The 23602-nt window shown below is 39.8% G+C and overlaps 1 long non-coding RNA gene across 1 annotated transcript; it reads left to right on the forward strand.

The window, feature by feature from the left end:
- Positions 1-190: 190 nt before the first annotated feature.
- LOC309804793 lies at positions 191-23151 on the forward strand. Its single transcript, XR_014294164.1, has 2 exons — positions 191-465; positions 22971-23151. It is a non-coding gene; the product is annotated as an uncharacterized lncRNA (long non-coding RNA).
- The last annotated feature ends 451 nt before the right edge of the window (positions 23152-23602 follow it).

Genomic DNA, 23602 nt, shown 5'->3' on the forward strand with positions numbered 1-23602 from the left:
AGTGCGCGGCCCGGGCGCCCATTGGCCAGACCGGGAGGGGGCGGGGCGCGTGCTAGCTCCTCTGCGCGGCGAGGAAGCTCCGCGGGCTGGTGGGAGGGGCTCCGGGCTGCGCGGATCCCACCGCGCCTCGGGGGGCGGCTCCCTGCCGCTTTCCCGCCCTCCAACGAGGTGGGGGTGGGGGTGTTGGAGACTTGGTCCTCTCGCCTCAGGCAGGTGGTGCGGAGAAGCAGTGGTCCGCGGGAACCCTGGGGAAGCCCCAGTGCTCTTCTGTGCACCCTCTTAGGTACTCTGAAGTCGGCATCCGGGGGGCCAGCTCTGAAACCGGCATCTCTTCTTCCTCACTGCTTCCCGCTCCAAGTGGGCTGTTTCTCGCACCTACTTCACGCGGGTCGCAACATCGGGGTGCTGGGAAGGGAGGTCAGCGGCTTGGTCAGCGGCTTAGGACTCTACTTTGGAACGCCCGAGGTGTGTGTGTGTGTGCGCGCGCTTGGCCCGGGGAGGAGAAATAGGGGGTGTGCGCGCGTGGCCCCGGGTCAGAAGTAGGGTGCGCGCGACGGTTGTGGTGGGTGGATGGACGGGTGGGCGCCAGGCATGGGCGGGGAAACAACGAAGAATCCATCTTCTCACCATGAAAGGAGTTAGTTGGCAGCGCCCAGGCCGTGGGCTGCGCTCGGTAGGGCAATCCCAGGCAAAAAATAGGAGCCGGGACAGCAACCTCTCCCGGCGCCGGTGGCAGAGCCCTGCGGCTGCGGAGAGGTGGTGCGCGGTCCCCCAGGGGAGGGGTAGTGAGGGGGGAGGGCTGCCCGTCTCACCGCGGAGGCCTTTCTCCTCCTCCGGGGAACTTCTCCGCCTGGTGACAATGGTTAGACTGAGCTTCGTGTCTTGGCCCTGTTACGTTCGTGTTTAGATACCTTCACCACGAATCCTTGGAAAGGCTGATGCAGAGTGAGACTGGGATTTGTAAGTTTTTCGAGTAAAGGAACTAACTCTAACCCTGGTCAACTCTTGGAAAAGCCTAATTGCTCTACCTTTTTACTTTGAATTACACTATAATTTCTTCTGTGATGGGAACAGTTTTTTTGACTACTCGTTATTCACTTTTTTCTATTCTACTTCCTGAAGTAAGAACTGAAAACTAAAAAAAGTGATTGTAAAACTTTATGGCATAATTATAACTGCTTCACCATTTTTTTTTTTAACCATGAAGTGAGATTGTGTGAGCCTTCACAATTTCAGTTCCTAAGAAAACCTCTTTCCAGGGGTTGTATACATGCATTTTAACGTATTCCATCTCCTCACAGGGTAGGTAAATAACTTGATTCTTCTTATGATAGAGCAGGCACTCATGCCTTAAATATTATTTCACGAATGAACAAACTTAAGAATTTACCTGGTTCTCCAGTTATTCTCAAATGACACAGTAACAAATAAGTAATAGGAGAAACAAAAGAGGGCATTCCAGATTTCAACTAATTACAGGACATATTAGAATTGTATTTACACATTTTGCGTAAGGCACCATGTGGATATGTTGATACATCACTCTGTTGTTTGTATTGTTTCCACATGAATATCAGGGATTCAGAAAGAAAAACACACATTTGTTAGCCAATATAAAATAATTGATGGCGATTTGTCAGTTTTTTGGAGTCTTAATCATCACTATAACCACTCCTGTTGTCTGTGCTTCCCATGAGTAGTAAGCTCTAGGATTGTGTCAGCACTGAAAACAAATCAACACTAGAAAAAGGAAACTGGACCTTCTAATCCCCAGTCTTCTCTGACCACATTGTATCACTATTACCCTGTCAGGTGGTTGTCAGTCACAATATGAAGACGAAGTGGAAAGTTCCACTTATAATCAATCACTTTCTGCTAGTAAAAATATTTTTCCAGTTCTCTATCCACTTGAAGTTACTAAAATGGAGAACAATTAGGATTAGTACTTGTCAACTTTTCACGATGAAAAGTATATTAAATGTAAAAATTGAGGCACACTGTTGAGAGAATTAATATTACAGGTTTTAGCGTGTCGTTGATAAACTGGGCTTGTTATCAATAGAGCTGTTTTTCTTACTAGTCCTTTACATTTTATTTCCACGGTAGCTTAGGAAAATGAAAATAAATAAGAATCCAGAATACAAGACTAAAAAAATGTAGGTTTACCTGTAACTTCTTTTGGTGCATGATTCTTAAAACTTAAGTTTAGCCTTCAGAAGTAGAAGTTGAAGATTTGGGAAACAAATAATTATTTTATTTTCTTAACTTGAAAAGCTGAGACAGTGTAGTTCAGTTTCCCTCACACTCTGCCAGGAATCTACATTGCACAAGGAAATGAAGAATCGCCATGATTGTGTGGACAATTTTTATCATTGTTTGTATATTTTAATGAAAAGATTTTTTTTCTAAGCATTGTTTGCTATCCTCCCTTGCAGTTGCTGCCTCAGTCCCTATTTCTCTGCACTGGAAGCCCCTAGTTCAGTTCTTTAGAACTGTCATTAAATCCTCTCTGAAGGTTTGCACTAGTCTAAGAGTGGCCTGACTGATCAGTTTGATTGCTCTCTGCTAGCTAATTACTTGACTACTCTTTTAAGTAAATACCATAAGGGGGGAGCTCGTTTAAAAGCACAGTCTGCTTGCAGGGTACCAACCATGTTCCCTTTGGTTGAATCCTCCTTGGGTCAAAGGAATGGGTAACAAAGGGGCTGATTCCTGGAAGGAAGGCAGCAGGATGAATCAGATCTGGCCTGGACCCCCTACTAAGCCGAAGTTGGCCACATCTTAGATAGAGCGTTCCTAAAGCGCTAACATTCATGTAGCAAAGCCTGTGCAAACTGTGTTTGCTCTCTGTCATTCTGGACAGGCCATACGGATATTCAAAACAGTGAAAAAAGCATCTATCTGGTACAAATAACACAGTGCCTTTGGATACATCTGCCTTCTTCTACACCCTCGCCCAGTTGGTTCAGTAAATTAGAAGCATGGCATTAACCTGACCTTGGGCATGAAAAGAGGTCCACAGTTGTGGTTGTGGTCCTAAGGACTGCCCTCCCTTTTTAGTGGTGCATTTCAAATATGCACCTAATTATTTTCATTTTATAAGCATAAATTTTGTGCTGAGTCTAGTGCTTGGAGTTGTTACACGTGTCAGTACTGTGATTAACTCCCCAGCATCTTCATGTGGGGATAAATTACTGCTGTGGAGGCTGGTGGCCACCAAGTGATGGCTTCAGGCTGCCTTCTCCGACAGTTAACCCTCGTCAACGGCATGGCTTTCTATCCTTTTATTCTTCCTCTCTTTTTTCTCCAAACAAATATTTCCACTGCACTCCCATTGTGAACTGGACTAATAGACAAAGAAAGGAGATTACTTACCTAGTGTTGCTCATTTTTGAAGATACAGGTGGAGAGATAAAGCCTTATGAGTTCAGACGTCTCTTCTACAGGAAGATGGACATTCTGATTATATTTTAGCTTCTTCTCACACCCCTGGAATTGCTGTATTTTTTAGCACTTCAGAAAATAACACAGGGACTCCCTGGTTTAATCATCAAAACCAGCGTCATCTGTAGCTTGTTGGCTGCTTTCCACAGAGCTTTCCCAATTGCACTTGCATGTGTTCTTATTAGCAACCCCTGTGGATGTTAGCTAGGTGTGATGGAGACTCATGCTTCGCCAAATGCTGTTTCCATTTCTGCTTTAACACATAGCTGGATGGTGTTTCCCAGACTTCTTGTGGTCAGGTAAAGCCCGTGTGACTGTATTCTGGCCATTGGAAAATGAGAGGATGTGATATGTGCCACTTCCAAGCCTGGTCCCTAAAAGACCCTGATCCTCTGTGCTCTCTGTCTTCCCTTTTCTGCCAACAAGATGCAAGGCCCTGGTATATGGCAGAACCACTAGATAGAAGTTGACCAGGTCTCTGAATGCCTGCATAGAGTAGGGACCTCATTCCAATCCCAGCGACCTTCACTGGACAATGAAGTGCAAGAGAAATAATCCGCTCAGATTTGAGGGACTGATTGGGCAGTTAGCTTATACTGACTAATACAGTATAATTGGAATCATCTGTCTTCAGTAATGAGCTTGTGGGCACAGAAAAGCTATGTGACTTACTCAAAGGCTCAAAAATTAGTGAGGCCAGCTGAAATTTATCCAGTGCTTAGTGAGGCAATGTGCTGCGTGATTTATGCATATGTCATTTAATGCTCACAAGAAACCTATGAGGAGGGTACTACACTTCGTAGGCCCAGTTTACAGACGAGCAAACTGATATTTGGTTAAGGAATGTGGAGGAGGACATAGTCATTTCTTAAAAGACTACACAGCATCTGGGGATGGTGGTGTGAAGGGTCCCATGGTGTAAGTGACTGCTGGTTGAGGCATCCTTACCATCTTGCTTAGGTGTGACCTTGGCTGAGTTTGCTGCTGCCAGCCTTCCCGTTGACTCCTTGGGTGATTGATTGTTTTCCAATAAATTATTTTCCTGCTTAAATTGACCATTCTCAGTTTCTGTTGCTTGCGAATAATAACCCCACACAGCACAAAGAGGTTGAGTACATTACAGATCACAGTATTGATAAATGGCAAAGATTTTAATCTAGGTCTGTCTGATCCCCAAACCTCTATCTCTAACCTCTATATTTCTTAGCCCAAACTGGAACTCCAGCCATATGACTCTTTCTGTTCTTTTTTTCCCCCTCAATATCATTGGCCTTGGGATAAAGAAAGTCTGGATTCAGGGTCATAGTAGGTAAGTTAAGTTGCCTAAGCCTTAGCAAAAACGAGTTTTTACTAAGTTGGTTCCTTTACAGTTTAAGTAATATAGTAATCCATACATACAAAATATCTGGCACAGATTAAAAACAATAGTTATTATTATTACGTACAGTTATGTTTCCCAAGTTTATTTCTAATGATTATATGATTAGTTGTTGTGCATAAAATGTTTAGAGGGCATAATAATAAGTTGAGTATATATTACTTTTTTTTTTTTTTTTTTTTTTTTGCAGTATGTGGGCCTCTCACTGTTGTGGCCTCTCCCGTTGCGGAGCACAGGCTCCGGATGTGCAGGCTCAGCGGCCATGGCTCACGGGCCCGGCCGCTCCACGGCATATGGGATCTTCGTGGACCGGGCCACGAACCCATGTCCCCTGCATCGGCAGGCGGACTCTCAACCACTGCGCCACCAGGGAAGCCCCCTATATTACTTTGATAGAACTTATTTTTGCCTGGGCCTAGCCCCAAATATCCAAAGACTGGTTGTGTATATAATCACAAAAAAGAGAATTAAGGTACTTATTCAGATAATTTAGGCAATCTCCTTCCCTTCCCTTGATGAAAAGGAAAGAATTACTTTCAAAGAGATGATTTTTATTGCCTACTTATATTGATTAACTTTATTACATAATTTCTCAAGGGTATACCTAATATTGGCTGTAATCATAGGCTAGCTATTGAGGTGATATTAGTGAATTTTACCCAGACACAGAATTCATCTGGTTTTCTTCCAAAATAAGTTTCCAATTTTTAAATTTTGAGATGTTTATAAGAAGAATTGAAGCACATTTATTTGGGAGAAATGAATGCAAACCCGCCTGGAAGCAGGGAGCCAATGTGGGGATCTTGCAGAGGCGAGGAGGACCAGGAGGGGAGCATTTCCAGTCAAAAATGGAAAGAAAAAGAACAAGAATCTTTGTGAGGAAAGAAGCTGCTCTTCGACAGGCATAAGGACTCAGCTTGTCCTACCAGATACTATCTATAGCTATGTGGTCCCTTGACCTGGCATCAGCTTATCCAGGGTACCACTGGGACCCTGTCCTGCAAAAACTGCTAGTGCCCTAGCACAGTGCGTGGCACATCCAGAGTAGAGTGAGTGTTCAGAACTTACCCTCTTGACCTTTGTCATCCATACACATTCCACTTTGCATCTGGTCTCACAGCAGTCTCTTCACTTCCAATACCTAATGCATATAGATACGCATCCAACCTAAAGAGACATATACACAAGTTGCTGCCCTCATCCCACCAATGAACACATCCCTGCATGCATCCTCAGACACAGATCTCTCCAGCTGACCCAGAACATGGAAAAACATGTTTTCATTCTTCCGTGAGCAAAGTACTTTACCTGGTGTAATCATTGTGCTTGAATTGACCAGCCACAGACATTTCTTCCTTTCAATCTGCCATTCATTCATCCATTCAGCAAGTAGTTGTGTAAAAGGCTGGGTTAAACTCTGAGTGCATCCTTTGAACAAAATAAACAGTTCCTGCCCTCACACAGCTTACTGTGTAATGGGGGAAAGCTTACTGTCCAGAAAGGAAAACAGACATTCAAATAAGCACACACAGTTCGATATTTACAACTTGGGATCAATGCTATGAAAGAAAAGAAAGGACAGCCTTCATTTAGATTTGAGAGCAGGAATGGCCATTCTGAAGAGGTTGTATCTTCTAACCAGGGTATTGTTTGTTTCCCTCCAAAATGGCTCTCTAGTTAACAACAGGTTATCTTCCATTCCAAGTACAGGAATTTTTAAGCATATTCTGGCTCAGAGCTTCACATCCACTCTGTCTGATGCCTCAGAGAAGACAGGTGCACATCCTACAGGCCAATATCTAGAACAGAGAAGGTTTCTGAGAATTCAGACAACAGATCTTGAAGAAATTAGGAGCTGAATAACCCAAATGAGGTGCATTGAAGTAAAGGAAATCATCAAAGTTTGAAAAGAGGAAGCTATGACCAGAGAGAATCTGCCACTTGACTGTGAACTCCTGAAACAGAGGTTCAAAGCTCTTAACTGGGGAGGGCAAGGTGGGAGGAGAAATGAAGCAGGATTGCTTTCTGAGGATAATACCAACTTCACTGTCTGTTGAAATTCAAGCCAAAATTAGTCTCAGGCCTGGCCTGCTCCTTGCATTTCAGGTTAGTAAGTATTGGTCACAAAGGAAACTAAAAGTATGATTAAAACTTTGCTGTAGTTTAAGAAGGCCTAAAGGTATGAAAGTCAAATTCAATGAATAAGGCTATTCATTTTATAGGAAAACAAAAAGCTACAGTGCTTGATCTAACAAGAAATGAGATTTGATTGTATAAACAGCAATTTAAAAAATAAATTTATTTATTTATTTATTTATTTATTTATTTATGGCTGCATTGGGTCTTCGTTGCTACGTGCAGGCTTTCTCTAGTTATGGCGAGTGAGGGCTACTCTTCATTGTGATGCGTGGGCTTCTCATTGCGGTGACTTGTCTTGTGGAGCACGGGCTCTAGGTGTGTGGGCTTCGGTAGTTGTGGCTCGCGGGCTCAGTAGTTGTGGCTTGCAGGCTGTAGAGCACAGGCTCAGTAGCTGTGGGGCACGGGCTTAGTTGCTCCGCAGCATGTGGGATCTTCCTGGACCAGGGTTCGAACCCATGTCCTCTGCATTGGCAGGCAGATTCTTAACCACTGCGCCACTAGGCAAGCCCAGCAGCAATTTTTCTTTTCTCTTTTTTTTTTTCTCGGTACGCGGGCCTCTCACTGTTGTGGCCTCTCCCGTTGTGGAGCACAGGCTCCGGACGCGCAGGCTCAGTGGCCATGGCTCACGGGCCCAGCTGCTCTGCGGCATGTGGGATCTTCCCTGACCGGAGCATGAACCCGTGTCCCCTGCATCGGCAGGCGGACTCTCAACCACTGCACCACCAGGGAAGCCCAGCAGCAATTTTTTAATATGACTTTCTGATGTCAAGTTGTTTTATGTATCTTCCTATGAAATAATAGATTATATGTTAAAAGAGCTATAAAATTTGCCTAAGACATTTCTGCAGTAAGATTCATTCATTTAATGTAACAGAAGAAAAGCATGTACATTTTTGAAAAATTGAAGTATAGTTGACATACAATTTGATGTTAGTTTCAGGTATACAACAGTGATTTGACATTTGCATACATTATGAAATGATGACAGACGTATTAACCATCTGTCTCCATACAGAGTTATTACAATACTATTGACCATATTCCTTATGCTGTATATTACATCCTATGGCTTATTTGTTTTCTAACTGGAGGCTTGTATTTCTTAATCCTCTTCACCTATCTCTCCCCACCGCTCCCGTCCCCTCTGGGAACCATCCCTTTGTTCTCTGTCTCTGAGTCTGTGTTTGTTTTGTTTGTTTGTTTGTTTTGCTTTTTAGATTCCACATATAAACGAGATCATACTTTGACTTTCTCTTTCTTTCTTTCTGATTTATTTCATTTAGTGTAATACCCTCTAGATCCATTTTTATTGTCACAAATGGCAATATTCCTTCTTTGTTATTGCTGAGTAATATTCCATTTTGTGTGTGTGTGTGTACATATATATACATATATATATTACACATCTTTTATCTGTTCATCTATTGATGGACACTTACATTGAAAAAGCAAGTACATTTTATTTTATTTTATTTATTTATTTATTTTTTTTCTTTTTGCGGTATGCGGGCCTCTCACTGCTGTGGCCTCTCCCGTTGCGGAGCACAGGCTCCGGACGCGCAGGCTCCGGACGCGCAGGCTCAGCGGCCATGGCTCACGGGCCCAGCCGCTCCGCGGCATATGGGATCCTCCCAGACCGGGGCACGAACCCGTATCCCCTGCATCGGCAGGCGGACTCTCAACCACTGCGCCACCAGGGAGGCCCAGCAAGTACATTTTGAAGATACTGAATGTGAGGACTGAGAATTGAATATGAATTATTTTTCTTTCAATTGCAAATTAGTGTAAAAGTGTCAGTTGCTAAGAAGTAAAAATTTTGTGAAATTTTAGTAGCTGAAAGAACAGCATACACTTCTCAAAGCTGTCCTGTTGTGTTAATGATTTGTCTTCATCTCTGATCCTATTACACTAATGCTGCAGGGATTTTAAAAGATCCGCTGACAGTCTAAATTGTCTGAAGTGTAATTCACTCTAAACTATATAAACTGAATTTAAGCTTTGATAGCAGTTACTTCTTACTGAGTGGTCTACCTATGGATTAAACTTTTTTTTATAGCTAAACAAACTGTCAAAAGAAAAAGTATTCAGTTTTGTTTTCCTTTTTCTGGCTTGCACCTCATTTAAAATTGTGTTTTCCAAATTGAACATTAAAAACATAGGCCAGAAAGGAATAGGAATAAAATATATCTTCCTCTTGAGGAAGAGGCCATCCTCTAGGTGAGGTTTTGCCGGGACTCACAGAATTTTGGAGATCCTGTTTACAGACTCCTTTAGGTTCTTATACGTTGCACAGTCACTTGGACTTGAAGGTGTGCCGCTAGAAGTGCCCATTTTATGAAGTGTTCCTAAGTCCGTGATTGCCAAGAAAGTCCACAGTTCTCTCTTTTTGGCTCAGATGACAGACCAGTCAGCTTTAAACCCCAAATCAAATCTTTTAACCCTTGCCAAGGATTGGCCTTAGGAAAGATTTAAAAATACATTTAAAAAAATTCAGTACATTCTATTTATTAAAGATTTTCGCTTGCTGGTTTTTTTTTTTTTAACACCTTTATTGGAGTATAATTGCTTTACGACGTTGTGTTAGTTTCTGCTGTATAGCAAAATGAATCAGCTATACGTATACATATATCCCCATATCCCCTCCCTCTTGCGTCTCCTTTCCACCCTCCCTATCCCACCCCTTTAGGTGGTCACAAAGCACCGAGCTGCTCTCCCTGTGCCATGCAGCTGCTTCCCACTAGCTATCTGTTTTACATTTGGTAGTGTATATATGTCAATGCTACTCTCTCGCTTCATCCCAGCTTACCCTTCCCCCTCCCCGTGTCCTCAAGTCCGTTCTCTATGTCTGTGTCTTTATTGCTGTCCTGTCCCTAAGTTCATCAGAACCTTTTTTTTTTTTTAGATTCCATAAATATGTATTAGCATATGGTATTTGTTTTTCTCTTTCTGACTTACTTCACTCTGTATGAGAGACTCTATGTCCACTCACCTACAAATAGTTCAATTTCGTTTCTTTTTATGGCTGAATAATATTCCTTGTATATATGTGCCACACCTTCTTTATCCATTCATCTGTCAGTGGACACTTAGGTTGCTTCCATATCGTGGCTATTGTAAATAGTGCTGCAATGAACATTGTGGTACATGACTCTTTTTCAATTATGGTTTTCTCAGGGTATATGCCCAGTAGTGGGATTGCTGAGTCATATGGTAGTTCTATTTTTAGTTTTTTAAGGAACCTCCAAACCATTCTCCATAGTGGCTGTATCAATTTACATTCCCACCAATAGTGCAAGAGGGTTCCCTTTCCTCCACACCCTCTCCAGCATTTATTGTTTGTAGATTTTTGTTGATGGCCATTCTCACAGGTGTGAGATGATACTTCATTGTAGTTTTGATTTGCATTTCTCTAATGATTAGTGACGTTGAGCATCCTTTCATGTGTTTGTTGGCAATCTGTATATCTTCTTTGGGGAAATGTCTATTTAGGTCTTCTGCCCATTTTTGGATTGGGTTGTTTGTTTTTTTGGTATTGAGCTGCATGAACTGCTTGTATATTTTGGAAATTAATCCTTTGTCAGTTGCTTCATTAGCAAATATTTTCTCCCATTCTGAGGGTTGTCTTTTTGTCTTGTTTATGGTTACCTTTGCTGTGCAAAGGCTTTTGAGTTTCATTAGGTCCCATTTGTTTATATTTGTTTCTATTTCCCTTTCTCTAGGAGGTGGATCAAGTAGGATGTTGCTGTGATTTATGTCATAGAGTCTTCTGCCTGTTTTCCTCTAAGAGTTTTACAGTGTCTGGTCTTACATTTAGGTCTTTAATCCATTTTGAGTTTATTTTTGTGTATGGTGTTAGGGAGTGTTCTAATTTCATTCTTTTACATGTAGCTGTCCAGTTTTCCCAGCACCACTTATTGAAGAGGCTGTCTTTTCTCCATTGTATATTCTTGCCTCCTTTCTCAAAGGTAAGGTGACCATATGTACATGGGTTTATCTCAGGGCTTTCTATCCTGTTCCATTGATCTGTGTTTCTGTTTTTCTGCCAGTACCATACTGTCTTGATTACTGTATCTTTGTAGTATAGTCTGAAGTCCAGGAGCCTGATTCCTCCAGCTCCATTTTTCTTTCTTAGGATTGCTTGGGCTATTCAGGGTCTTTTGTGTTTCCATACAAATTGTGAACTTTTTTGTTCTAGATCTGTGAAAAATGCCGTTGGTAGTTTGATAAGGATTGCATTGAATCCATAGCTTGCTTTGGTTAGTATAGTCATTTTCACAATGTTGATTCTTCCAATCCAAGAACATGGTATATCTCTCTATCTGTTTGTATCATCTTTAATTTCTTTGATCAGTGTCTTATAGTTTTCTCCATACAGATGTTTTGTCTCCTCAGGTAGGTTTATTCCTGGGTATTTTATTCTTTTTGTTGCAGTGGTAAATGGGCGTGTTTCCTTAATTTCTCTTTCAGATTTTTCATCGTTAGTGTATAGGAATGCAAGAGATTTCTGTGCATTAATTTTGTATCCTGCTACTTTACCAAATTCATTGATGAGCTCTAGTAGTTTTCTGGTAGCATCTTTAGGATTCTCTATGTATAGTATAATGTCATCTGCAAACAGTGACAGTTTTACTTCTTCTTTTCTGATTTGGATTCCTTTTATTTCTTTTACTTCTCTGATTGCTGTGGCTAAAACTTCCAAAACTATCTTGAATAATAGTGGTGAGAGCGGGCAACCTTGTCTTTTTCCTGATCTTAGAGGAAATGGTTTCCGTTTTTCACCACTGAAAACGATGTTGGCTGTGGGTTTGTCGTATATGGCCTTTATTATGTTGAGGTAAGTTCCCTCTGTGCCTACTTTCTTTTTATCATAAATGGGTGTTGAATTTTTTCAAAAGCTTTTTCTGCATCTATTGAGATCGTCATATGTTTTTTCTCCTTTAGTTTGTTAATATGGTTTATCACATTGATTGATTTGCATATATTGAAGAATCCTTGCATTCCTGGGATAAACCCCACTTGATCATGGTGTATGATCCTTTTGACGTGCTGTTGGATTTTGTTTGCTAGTATTTTTTTGAGGATTTTTACATGCGTGTTCATCAGTGATATTGGCCTATACTTTTCTTTTTTTTGACATCTTTGGTTTTGGTATCAGGGTGATAGTGGCCTTGTAGAATGAGTTTGGGAGTGTTCCTTCCTCTGCAATTTTTTTGGAAGAGTTTGAGAAGGATAGGTGTTAGCTCTTCTCTAAATGGTCAATAGAAATCACCTGTGAATCCATTTGATCCTGGGCTTTTGTTTGCTGGAAGATTTTTAATCATAGTTTCAATTTCAGTGCTTGTGATTGGTCTGTTTATATTTTCTATTTCTTCCTGATTCAGCCTCGGAAGGTCGTGCTTTTCTAAGAATTTGTCCATTTCTTCCAGGTTGTCCATTTTATTGGCATATAGCTGCTTACAGTATCTCTCATGATCCTTTGTATTTCCGGAGTGTCAGTTGTTACTTCTCCTTTTTCATTTCCAATTCTGTTGATTTGAGTCTTCCCCCTTTTCTTCTTGATGAGTCTGGCTAGTGGTTTATCAATTTTGTTTATCCTCTCAAAGAACCAGATTTTACTTTTACTGATCTTTGCTATTGTTTCCTTCATTTCTTTTTCATTTATTTCTGATCTGATCTTTATGATTTCTTTCCTTCTGCTAACTTTGAGGGTTTTTTGTTCTTCTTTCTCTAATTGCTTTAGGTGTAAGGTTAGGTTGTTTATTTGAGGTGTTTCTTGTTTCTTGAGGTAGGATTGTATTGCTACAAACTTCCCTCTTAGAACTGCTTTTGCTGCATCCCATAGGTTTTGGTTGCCATGTTTTCATTGTCATTTGTTTCTAGGTATTTTTTAATTTCCTCTTTAACTTCTTTAGTGATATCTTGGCTATTTAGTAGTGTATTGTTTAGCCTCCATGTGTTTGTTTTTTTTACAGATTTTTTTCCTGTAATTGATATCTAGTCACATAGCATTGTGGTCAGAAATGATTCTTGATACGAGTTCAGTCTTCTTAAATTTACCAAGGCTTGATTTGTGACCCAAGATATGATCTATTCTGGAGAATGTTCCATGAGCACTTGAGAAGAAAGTGTATTCTGTTGTTTTTGAATGGAATGTCCTGTAAATATCAGTTAAATCCATCTTGTCTAATGTGTCACTTAAAGCTTCTGTTTCCTTATTTATTTTCATTTTGGATGATCTGTCCGTTGGTGACAGTGAGGTGCTAAAATCCCCTATTATGATTTTGTTACTGTCGATTTCCTGCTTTATGGCTGTTAGCATTTGCCTTATGTACTGAAGTGCTCCTATATTGGGTGCATAAATGTTTACCCTTGATATAAATTGTTATATCTTCCTCTTGGATTGATCCCTTTATCATTATATAGTGTCCTTCTTTGTCTCTTGTAATAGTCTTTACTTTAAAGACTATTTTGTCTGATATAAGAATTGCTACTCCAGCTTTCTTTTGATTTCCATTTGCATGGAAAATCTTTTTCCATCCCCTCACTTTCGGTCTGTATGTGTCCCTAGGTCTGAAGTGGGTCTCTTGTAGACAGTATTTGTATGGGTCTTGTTTTTGTGTCCATTCAACCAGTCTATGTCTTTTGGTTGGAGCATTTAGTCCATTTACATTTAAGGTAATTATCGATATGTATGTTCCTATTACCATTTTCTTAATTGTTTTGGGTTTGTTATTGTAGGTCTTTTCCTTCTCTTGTGTTTCCTGCTTAGAGAAGTTCCTTTAGCATTTGTTTTAAAGCTGGTTGGTGGTGCTGAATTCTCTTAACTTCTGATTGTCTGTAAAGGTTTTAATTTCTCCATTGAATCGGAATGAGATCCTTGCTGGGTAGAGTAATGTTGGTTGTAGGTTTTACCGTTTCATCACTCTAAATATGTCCTTCCATTCCCTTTTGACTTGCAGAGTTTCTGCTGAAAGTTCAGCTGTTAACCTTATGGGGATTCCCTTGTATGTTATTTGTTGCTTTTCCCATGCTACCTTTAATATTTTTTCTTTGTATTTAATTTTTGATAGTTTGTTAATATGTATCTTGGTGTGTTTCTTCTTGGATTTATCCTGTATGGGACTCTCTTCGCTTCCTCAACTTTATTGACTATTTCCTTTCCCATGTTAGGGAACTTTTCAACTATAAACTCTTCAAATATTTTCTCAGACCCTTTCTTTTTCTCTTCTTCTTCTGGGACACCTATGATTTGAAAGTTGGTGTGTTTAATGTTGTCCCAGAGGTCTCTGAAACTGTCCTCAAGTCTTTTTGTTGTTTTTTCTTTATTGTGCTCTTTGGTAGTTATTTCCACTATTTAATCCTCCACATCATTTATCCATTCTTCTGCCTCAGTTATTCTGCTATTGATTCCTTCTAGAGTATTTTTAATTTCATTTATTGTGTTCATCATTTTTTGCTCTTTAGTCCTTCTAGATCTTTGTTAAACGTTTCTTGTATTTTTTTCCATTCTATTTCCAAGATTTTGGATCATCTTTACTATTATTACTCTGAATTCTTTTTTAGGTAGACTGCCTATTTCCTCTTTATTTGTTTTGTCTGTTGGGTTTTTACCTTGCTCCTTCATCTGCTGCATATTTCTCTGTCTTCTCATTTTGTTTAACTTACTTTGTTGGGGGTCTCCTTTTCTCAGGCTGCAGGTTTGTAGCTCCCATTGTTTTTAGTATCTGCCCCCAGTGTGTGAGGTTGGTTCAGTGGGTAGTGTAGGCTTTCTGGTGGAGGGGACTGGTGCCTGTGTTCTGGTGGGTGGGGATGGATCTTGTCTTTCTAGTGGGAAGAGCCGTGTCCGGCGGTGTGTTTTAGCGTGTCTGTGAACTTAGTATGTTTTTAGGCAGCCTCTCTGCTAATGGGTGGGGTTGTGTTCCTGTCTTGCTAGTTGTTTGGCATGAGGTGTCCAGAACTGGAGCTTGCTGGCCATTGGGTGGAGCTGGGTCTTAGTATTGAGACGGAGATCTCTGGGAGGGCTCTCGCTGATTGATATTACATGGTGTCAGGAGGTATCTGCTGGTCCAGTGTTCTGAACTCGGCTCTCCTACCCCAGAGGCTCAGGCCTGACACCAAGCCAGAGCACCAAGACCCTGTCAGCCAGAAAGCCAGGTACATGGGTATTTCTTGCCTTTTGGGAAGTCTGAGGTCTTCTCCCAGCGTTCAGTAGGTGTTCTGTAGGAGTTTTTCCAGGTGTAGATGTATTTTTGACGTATTTGTGGGGAAGAAGGTGATCTCTACGTGTTACTTCTCCGGCATCTTGAAGGTCCCCCTGCAGTAGGAGACTCCACTAAAGATGCCAACCTCTGCAAGAGCTAGAGATGCAGAGGCATTTTTTTCAAAGGGTTTGCAGCTTGCCTTTTTTTTTTTTTTTTCTTTTTCTTTGTGCTTCGTCTAGTTTCACTTGTTCACAGGGTGCTTCATGCAGAGGCCTCATACCTGGTACTTCAGATCAGAGTGCTTAGTGAGAAACGGCTGTGCTGACACCTCAGCTCGCCGGCCGGGCTGTGTGCCTCCCTTGCTGTTTTTAAAGGGTTAGTTTTCTCTCTTTGGATATTGACAAAATGTGCTTTTGCAGTTGACATTTTTTCCTGTATTTTTCTGAGATGAGATTTGTGCAGGAGGGTTGGAGGATTGGTTCTGCTGTGTTACAGATCTGCCCAAGCATCCACTTTTACAGAAAGATGCCTGAGATCTCTGCTGCTTGATAAAATCTCTATTTATTAGAAAGTGTTCAGTTCTGTCCAGGTGATCCCTACATTGCTCTGTAGTGATTAGTGGGACACTTTTTGTTTTTAGGAGTTTGAGGAAATCATTTGTCTTGCAAAGCCAGTATCAATCCTATGATCCCTGAACTAATGTGTTAATTGTAGTGTCATTTTAAGCTTGGGCAAATGCTAATGTCTTTTCCCCCCACTTCCATCCATAATAATGATAAAAGCTTTCCTATAATTCAAATTAAGACTCTCTCTTGGGAGCTTCCTTCTTATACAACTTCTCTCTGCTCTGCAAAACTGCCTCCCGCCCTTCCTAGGATAGCTGTCCCTGAGCCCTGAATCAACAAACCCCGGAATCCAGAAGGCCACTGGTCTAAAAGGATTGAGAGATCAATGCCAAGCACAGCTTCCCTTCTTCTCTTTCCCCCTTTCTTTCCATTTCTCAGTAAATCAACAACCTCAATAACTAACATTTAGTAAGCACTAGCCATGGTGCCAGGCAATGTGCAAAGTGCTTTTAGTGAATTATTTTCCCTATGGTACAAATAAGGACACTGAGAGAAGTTATGTAATTTTTCCAAGGTCCCAGAGCTCATAAGTGCTGTGGCAGAGAGCACTGCTGACCACTGAATTACAGCATCTCCTCCTCCCCAGCGCTGATCAGGAGCCCACTCCTTAACACTTCACTCCATGCCTTAAAGCACAAAAGGACAAAGCCGCCACATTTCAATAAAGGATGAAGGTTAAACTTCTCTGAACAATAATGGTATAGTTAGTTTAGCTACCCACCACCCATCCCTGGGTGCCCAGGAAGCGGGTACAAAAAGCAGGAAGTAGAAAATTCTTCACAGTATTTCTGATTGGAGCTTATAGGCACTTATTTTAATTTTCTATTTCATGTGGAGTAGTTTACCACTTCTGCAACTACCAAGGCTATCTAAAATAGCTTCTGTGAAGTTTAAATGATCAAATACTTCCTTATACTCTGACTTATTCTGTTCACAAGAACCCAACCAAAGTCAGTTTTCCTGCTTAAGCTGAACCTATGCATGGATAAAGTGGAGAGTAGAGTGAATAACATGAAAAAAACATCGATGGAGTATAAACTATGTGCCAGGGATTATGCTGAACGCTTTGTATTTATCTTAGATAAGCCTATGGTAAACCAACAAGGGAGGTGGCCTTATTGCACCTGCTGCTCTATTGGGATGTAAAGTCAGTCAGAAAATCTGCAGTCGTTTGGTACATCTCTTTTATGGGGATGGGGTAGGAATGGGCATAGGCAAGAAAGATTAGCATAAACTCAGATGCAAATGGGGGGAATGGGAGATACATCACCTACCCCTTTTTGTCTTTCTATTCTCATTATAGGCATTGCTAATCCACAGCACCATTCCTTCCTTCAAGGGCTCACCACCATCTACTAGTGATGGCACAAGAGATGGAAACTTATTTGCCATGCTTGACCTAGCATATGCTGTGTGTAGAATTGACTCCAAGAGACCCTAATACAAGGCGTTTCTGTAAACTTTGAAGATATGTTGATGAGGTCCTCCTTGCCTAGGTGATTATGGACGGGCTCTGAAGATCTTTCATCAGGGTTTTTTGCTTTGGAGGGCGAACATTTTGCCAACAGAATATGAAAGGGATATAGCAGGATAGAGATCATGATCATTAAATATGTAACTAGAAAAATATCTCACCTAAGATAGAGGGTCCTGCAAGGCATATTCACCTATAAAAAAGTACTTCAAGAATGTGTGGAATGTATCTAACATTATCATACATGCCTTTCTGCAAAATACCCACATTTGCAATTCAGAGAGCAGCAGGACACAAACTGAAGAGGCAGGAACAGATTGTATTTGGGTCCAACTGTGACATTTAAGTTTTCAACTCTATGAACCAGCTAAATCTTCCAATACTTTAAATAGAATTTTGGGAGTCAAGTAGGGAGTAAATGATTTTCAAAAATAGATGAATTGCAATAATTAAAACCTAACTTTATTTACTAGATACTTTGTGATGTTTAAACATACACAAAAATGAATATTTGGACAATTGAATCATTTGAAACCTATGGCTTAGAAGTTTGCTATAATAACACAGCCCTTTGGGGAGTATTTCCCTAAAGGATCAGACATTTATTCATTATCTCTATTTTATCTTTTGTTCTTGATGCTTGTGTATTTTAATAATTCTCCTCATATAAGGTAGGAGACACATTTTAAATTATATTTATACAAGTTGAACTCAGTTTATCTCCCTTACTGAAAGAGTGAAACACTATTTCTTTATTATGAATGCAGTGCAGTGCACAATTGACTCTAGAACCAGAGAGAGGAGGAAACTCAATCTTCAGTCTGTTTGTAGCTGCCTTAAATATTTGAGAGAATTCAGCTTATTCAGGATGATTCTGTTGCAATGCATTAGTGTTTAATGTGGACACTCCCAAGAGCTGACTCATTTTTCTGAATGTTTTCCTGGCCTCCAGTGTTTGGTGAAGAACCTTAGAAGAACACAACTTTCTAGTTAATAAATATTTTTGAATGAGAACATAAAAACCATTCTACAGAATAAAAATTTACTTGATAACTTGATAATCTCTGTACGGTGTAGAGGAAGAATATATTGAGATTTTGGTTGTTGGGAAAAAAGTAAGTATTTAAGAATAATATACTCAACAAGGTCTGTGACTTGGTGCCTGGTTGGATGAAGGAATATCTTGTTCTTAACACATTAGCATTCTTCCTTACTAATGGACTGCTTAATTTCATTAACAGGAATACTGAAGATAAGGTATTGCAGCATTTTCTTTGTCTTGAGTCCTAGTTCTTAATTTTATTTGAAAATGCAAGAAAATAAATATTTGTACACTTTGGCTTTAAAGCACTAGTTTAGTAGCTATGGGATGTTTTCCCCATGATAACAAAAATACTTAAAAATGCCTAAGGATGAAAAATACCTTTTAGTTTTTTATATCAAAGTAACTGAAAAGGGGGAGGGTGGGAAAGAGAAAGGAAGAAGGAAGGGAGGGAAGGACCAGGAGAGAGAGAAAAAAAAGCTAGGTGGTAAATCTGTTACACATGTTCCCATGGTCACACCTGCAGACCAGTGTGATGTTATGGACCTGTCACTCTTGAAGTTCCACTTAGAACTCCCCAAGGCAACAAAAACAAGCCTTCATAAAAAGCCTGTGTGTCATCAACTACAATCCATAATGTAGAAGATTTGGATCACTTATTAGAAGTGATATATACATTTTTAGAGTACCAATATTATTGCCCGGTTTCATTATAAACAAGGTGAGTTACCTTTACCCAAGAGACTGACCTTTTGAAAATGACAAGAGGAAATATCGATTTTCTACTCATTCTTTTTTCCCACCATAAAAATATTTTAAGTGTTCTAATAGGGATACAGGGTAAATTATTATATATAGTATCTATTTTTGTATTTATGGGCTCAAAAAGAAAAACTGGTGCCTTTTGAAAATTAATACAGCTTAGAACATGTTTTCAATACTGATTCTGCCTAGAAAAAAGGATTTCATGATCAGATAAATTTTGGAAATATTGCACTATATTCCCTCCTTAGGCCCTGAGGTGTCTAACCATTAAAAAAAATTCAAAGCTCTTTAACTTCATTTTAGTTAGCATCCCCTAGGTTTATTGATCATGCACTCTTTCCTCACTAATACCTGTTAACATGATAAAGATTAGAATTCCTTGGAACACGTGTGGGAGATCTTTCCTAATATGGCAAAGGATGGTTTACTTTTCTGAGGAATAGTTCAGAGACAAACATTGTAATTTCAGTAGATACATATTTATTTTGATGTGTTAGGAAAAAATGCACATCTCATTCATGACTGAATGGATATTGTGCTGCTTAGAATGAAGCTAAGTTAATGTATGAGGAAAGAGTATATTCAAAGAAAATATAAAGTGAATAATAGTACAGATAATATATAGTGTGGCAAAATCATTCAGGTGAATGTCTGAAGATTGGGAAATGCTGGTTTTATCTATAAATACGGCGGTCCCCAACCTTTTTGTCACCAGGGACCGGTTTCTTGGAAGACAATTTTTCCATGGACCGGGGAGGTGGGGGATTGTTTTGGGATGATTCGAACACATTACATTTATTGTGCACTTTATTTCTATTATTATTACACTGTAATATATAATGAAATAATTATACAACTCACCATAATGCTGACAGGAGGTGGAGCTCAGGTGGTAATGCGAGTGATGGGGAGCGGCTGTAAATACAGATGAAGCTTCACTCGCTCACCCACCACTCACCTCCTGGTGTGCGGTCTGGTTCCTAACAGGCCACGGACCAGCACCGGTCCATAGCACAGGCGTTGGGGACCCCTGTGTAAATCGGTTGCAGTACTTTGGATGTGCATATTCAAAACTTGGGGGGAGGGGGGAGTTAGCGCTCTGGTTCTGGCTTAAAATAATTTTGTGACCTGGGAGGAGAAGCCCGTTCTAGACCTCAGTTTCTTTGTAAATAGGGAGAGCTGGATTGGAGATCTGTGGTTGACTTCAGCTCAACACTGATGGTGTGACAGAAGGTTATCGTGGTGGTCTGATCTGCTAGCCCCTTTATGCACTCTGAGACTCAGGGAGGGCTCTTTTATTTCTGCATAGCTGGAGAATTACAGCCTGCATTACTATCTTTACCAGGAAAATAGTGGCCAAATGTTGCCCTGACCACACCTTAGTGAATGAATGTTGACCAGGCTGTCATGCTGATCCCTTGGTTCTGGGGTAGCAGTGGAGCAGAACGCTTCATTCTATGGCCTGCCACTGTTTGAGACCTACTTTTGTCTTTTTCTCAAAGTAGCCAAACCAGATTGCTGGATTTGAGCTACCTTTGTGTGAATGGAGCACCTTGCAGTTCAAGCTCCAGGGACTTCCCTATGTGACTGGCTGGAGGACTGGACTATCTGGAAGAGAGAACTTACTCACTTTTTTTTCATGACCCCCCCCCCCACCAATTTTTTTGTTATTTTGGAGAATTTACATCCATTTAATTTATTGAGTCTTCCAATCTGGTCTTGTTTTAAATTTTTTAAAATGTGACTTTTTGGTTACATTTATTGCTAGGGTTTTGTTTGTTTTGATTTTTGTTTGTGTTTTTCATGATCCTGTATTGTTTTGTGAATGAGATCTGTGACTTATAACATTTCCTAACTGCTTATTGTTAGGGCAATATAATGTATTGGTTATGTGTGCAAACTTTGCCAGGCTCTGGCCCTTACTAGCTGTGTGACCTCACAGAGTTACTTAACCTCTCTATTCCTTAGTATTTTTTTAATCCTTGAAATCAGGATAATAATACTAACCTCCCTCAGGATTAAATGAGTTAATACATTAAAAAGCATTTAGTACGGTGCTTGGTACATAGCCCTCAAAAATTGTTAGCTGTTATTTTTAGAGCTGGTGTCCAGGACAGCCTTGTCCCCTCTGACATCAATCCTGCGCTAATGGAACACTAATCAACCAGAGTCAGGTGACTAAAATTGCTGTTATAGATATCATCATTAATGTACAAACTCAGGTTGTTTCTCTAGGGCAAGATGAGCTAACGCATCCCCAAGTTGTGGACCACTGTAAACCATAGACATCCTGACTCCTGAAACTACAATTAAATGTCAGAAATGTCACAAGCTGATGTTTAACCCCAGCCTATTTGTTCATCCCCTTTAAAAAAACCCTAACTCAAAGACCAGGTTGGAGTGAATCTGAGGCTTGTCTCCTACTCCCTTGCTTAGATCCCTGCAATAAAGGCTCTACTTTCCTTCACTACAACCTGGTATCAGTAGATTGGCTTTGCTGGGTGTTGGGCAAGTAGACCCCAGTTTGGTTCTGTAACACTGTCAGTTGATTGTCTTGAAAGTTGTAGGTATATAATTATATCACATGAAAAGAATATCAGTTTAGGTGCATTCTTCCTTTCTTTTGTTTTGAGATGATTTCTGTGTCTTTGTAGTGATGATCCCAACCTTCTTTTACATAATCTATATACCATAATTTATAATTAATTTTATGTCTTTTTAAAAAAAAACAACCTCACCATTATACATGAGCATGTTTCATGTTGATAAACTTTTGTAAATATGATTTGTTATGAATTTTGTAAAAATTTGTATATTATAAAATATAACATATTTTTATATATTAGTATATAAAATTTATATACAGTTTAAATAATGATGATAATCAGACTATCTGTATATGCAACAAACTTAAATAGAATATTAGCAGGCACTTAGGATACCCTTGTGCCTTTTCCCAGTTGCATCAAGAGTTTTGTATCAGATGCAAACTATTATATATAGGATGAACAACAGGGTCCTACTGTATAGCACAGGGAATTATATTCAATGGAGAAGAATATGAGAAGAATGTGTATGTATAACTGAGTCACTTTGCTGTACAGCAGAAATTAAACACAGCATTGCAAATCAACTATACTTCAGTAAAATTTAAAAAAAGAATTTTGTATCAATTATTTCCTTGCTTTTCTTTTTACATTTATCACCAGTGTATACTTACCACCATATAGATATATTAAGAGTTCAGTAAGAGTTCCCCTACTGTGATTATTCAGTCGGGTTTATATTTTGGATGTTGGGAATAGAGCTTTTCTCATACTGAAGATTACTTCCTTGGGATAGATTCAAGAAGTAGAATTACTAGGTCAATGGGTATGACTGTTTTAAAAAGCTTTGGACAAATATTGATGGTCAAAATGCTTTCCAAAACGCTTACATCCGTTTATATTTCCAAAAAACAATGTATAGGAGAATGACCATTTCAGTTCAACAGCCATCAATACTAAGGGTTATTAGTTTGAAAGACAAGAATATCTTGTTAAAGTAGTTTCATATAGTTCCTAATGAGGTTGAATTTTTTTAAAGACCAATTAAAATTTTTTTGAAGGATAGTTTGTACAGAGAAGTGTTTCCATATCACAAGTGTTTAGCTTGAAGGTTTTTTTTTTTTTTTTTTTTTGGCCTTGCCATGCAGCATGTGGGATCTTAGCTCCCCTGACCTGGGATTGAACCCATGCCCCTGCAGTGGAAGCGCAGAGTCTTAACCACTGAACCGCCAAGGAATTCCATTGAAGAATTTTTATAAAGAGAACATGGCTTTGTAACTAACACCTAGATCAAAAAACAGAACATTATCTGGAGATAAAAACAGAACATTAACTGTCCTTATGCTCACTTTCAGTTTGAAGACCATTTTGTATGTGAAAACCTCTGAAGAAAGAAAATTGACGTTGCTTTGACCAATTTAGTTTCGACAGCCAACAGCAAGTTTTCAAATTATGAAGAATGGAAGATTTTGAAAGATTTATATGAGTTTAATACTGTCACTCTCCTCAAAGTAAAGTAATAGATTTATAATTCTGCCTGAAAATCTCTCTTTCTTTGGAAACAGTTTGATGTCCTTTGGCTATCAAACCAGATAACTTTGCATATACTTAGAGTTTTTATCAAGCCATGATTGTGTATCCTATAGTACAGATACTGAAATTCTAGTGTATATAAATTGGGTTTCCCTCAATGCTCTTTAAGACACAGGTTCAAGGGGCCCAGCTAGGACTTACTGAATCAGCACTTGTATTTTCATGAGCATCTCGGGTGATGCTGATGCATGCAAATGGCTCCTGAACCACACTTGGAGGAATGTTGCTATAGAGGATAAATGTCTCTAACTGAAGAAAGGAGTTCTGAAGCAGTTACCGTCCAAGAAAACCCTTCTACATAGCATGACCTCAGTTTTCTAAAAGAGCAGTCAAGTATGTTTCACCCTTTCTTCCTTTCTAGCCTTTCCTAGTGTAGACCTAGACACATGGTATT

This window comes from Mesoplodon mirus (genome assembly GCF_964341445.2).
Source record: "Mesoplodon mirus genome assembly, chromosome: 5".
NCBI classification, from domain to species: Eukaryota; Metazoa; Chordata; class Mammalia; order Artiodactyla; family Ziphiidae; genus Mesoplodon; species Mesoplodon mirus.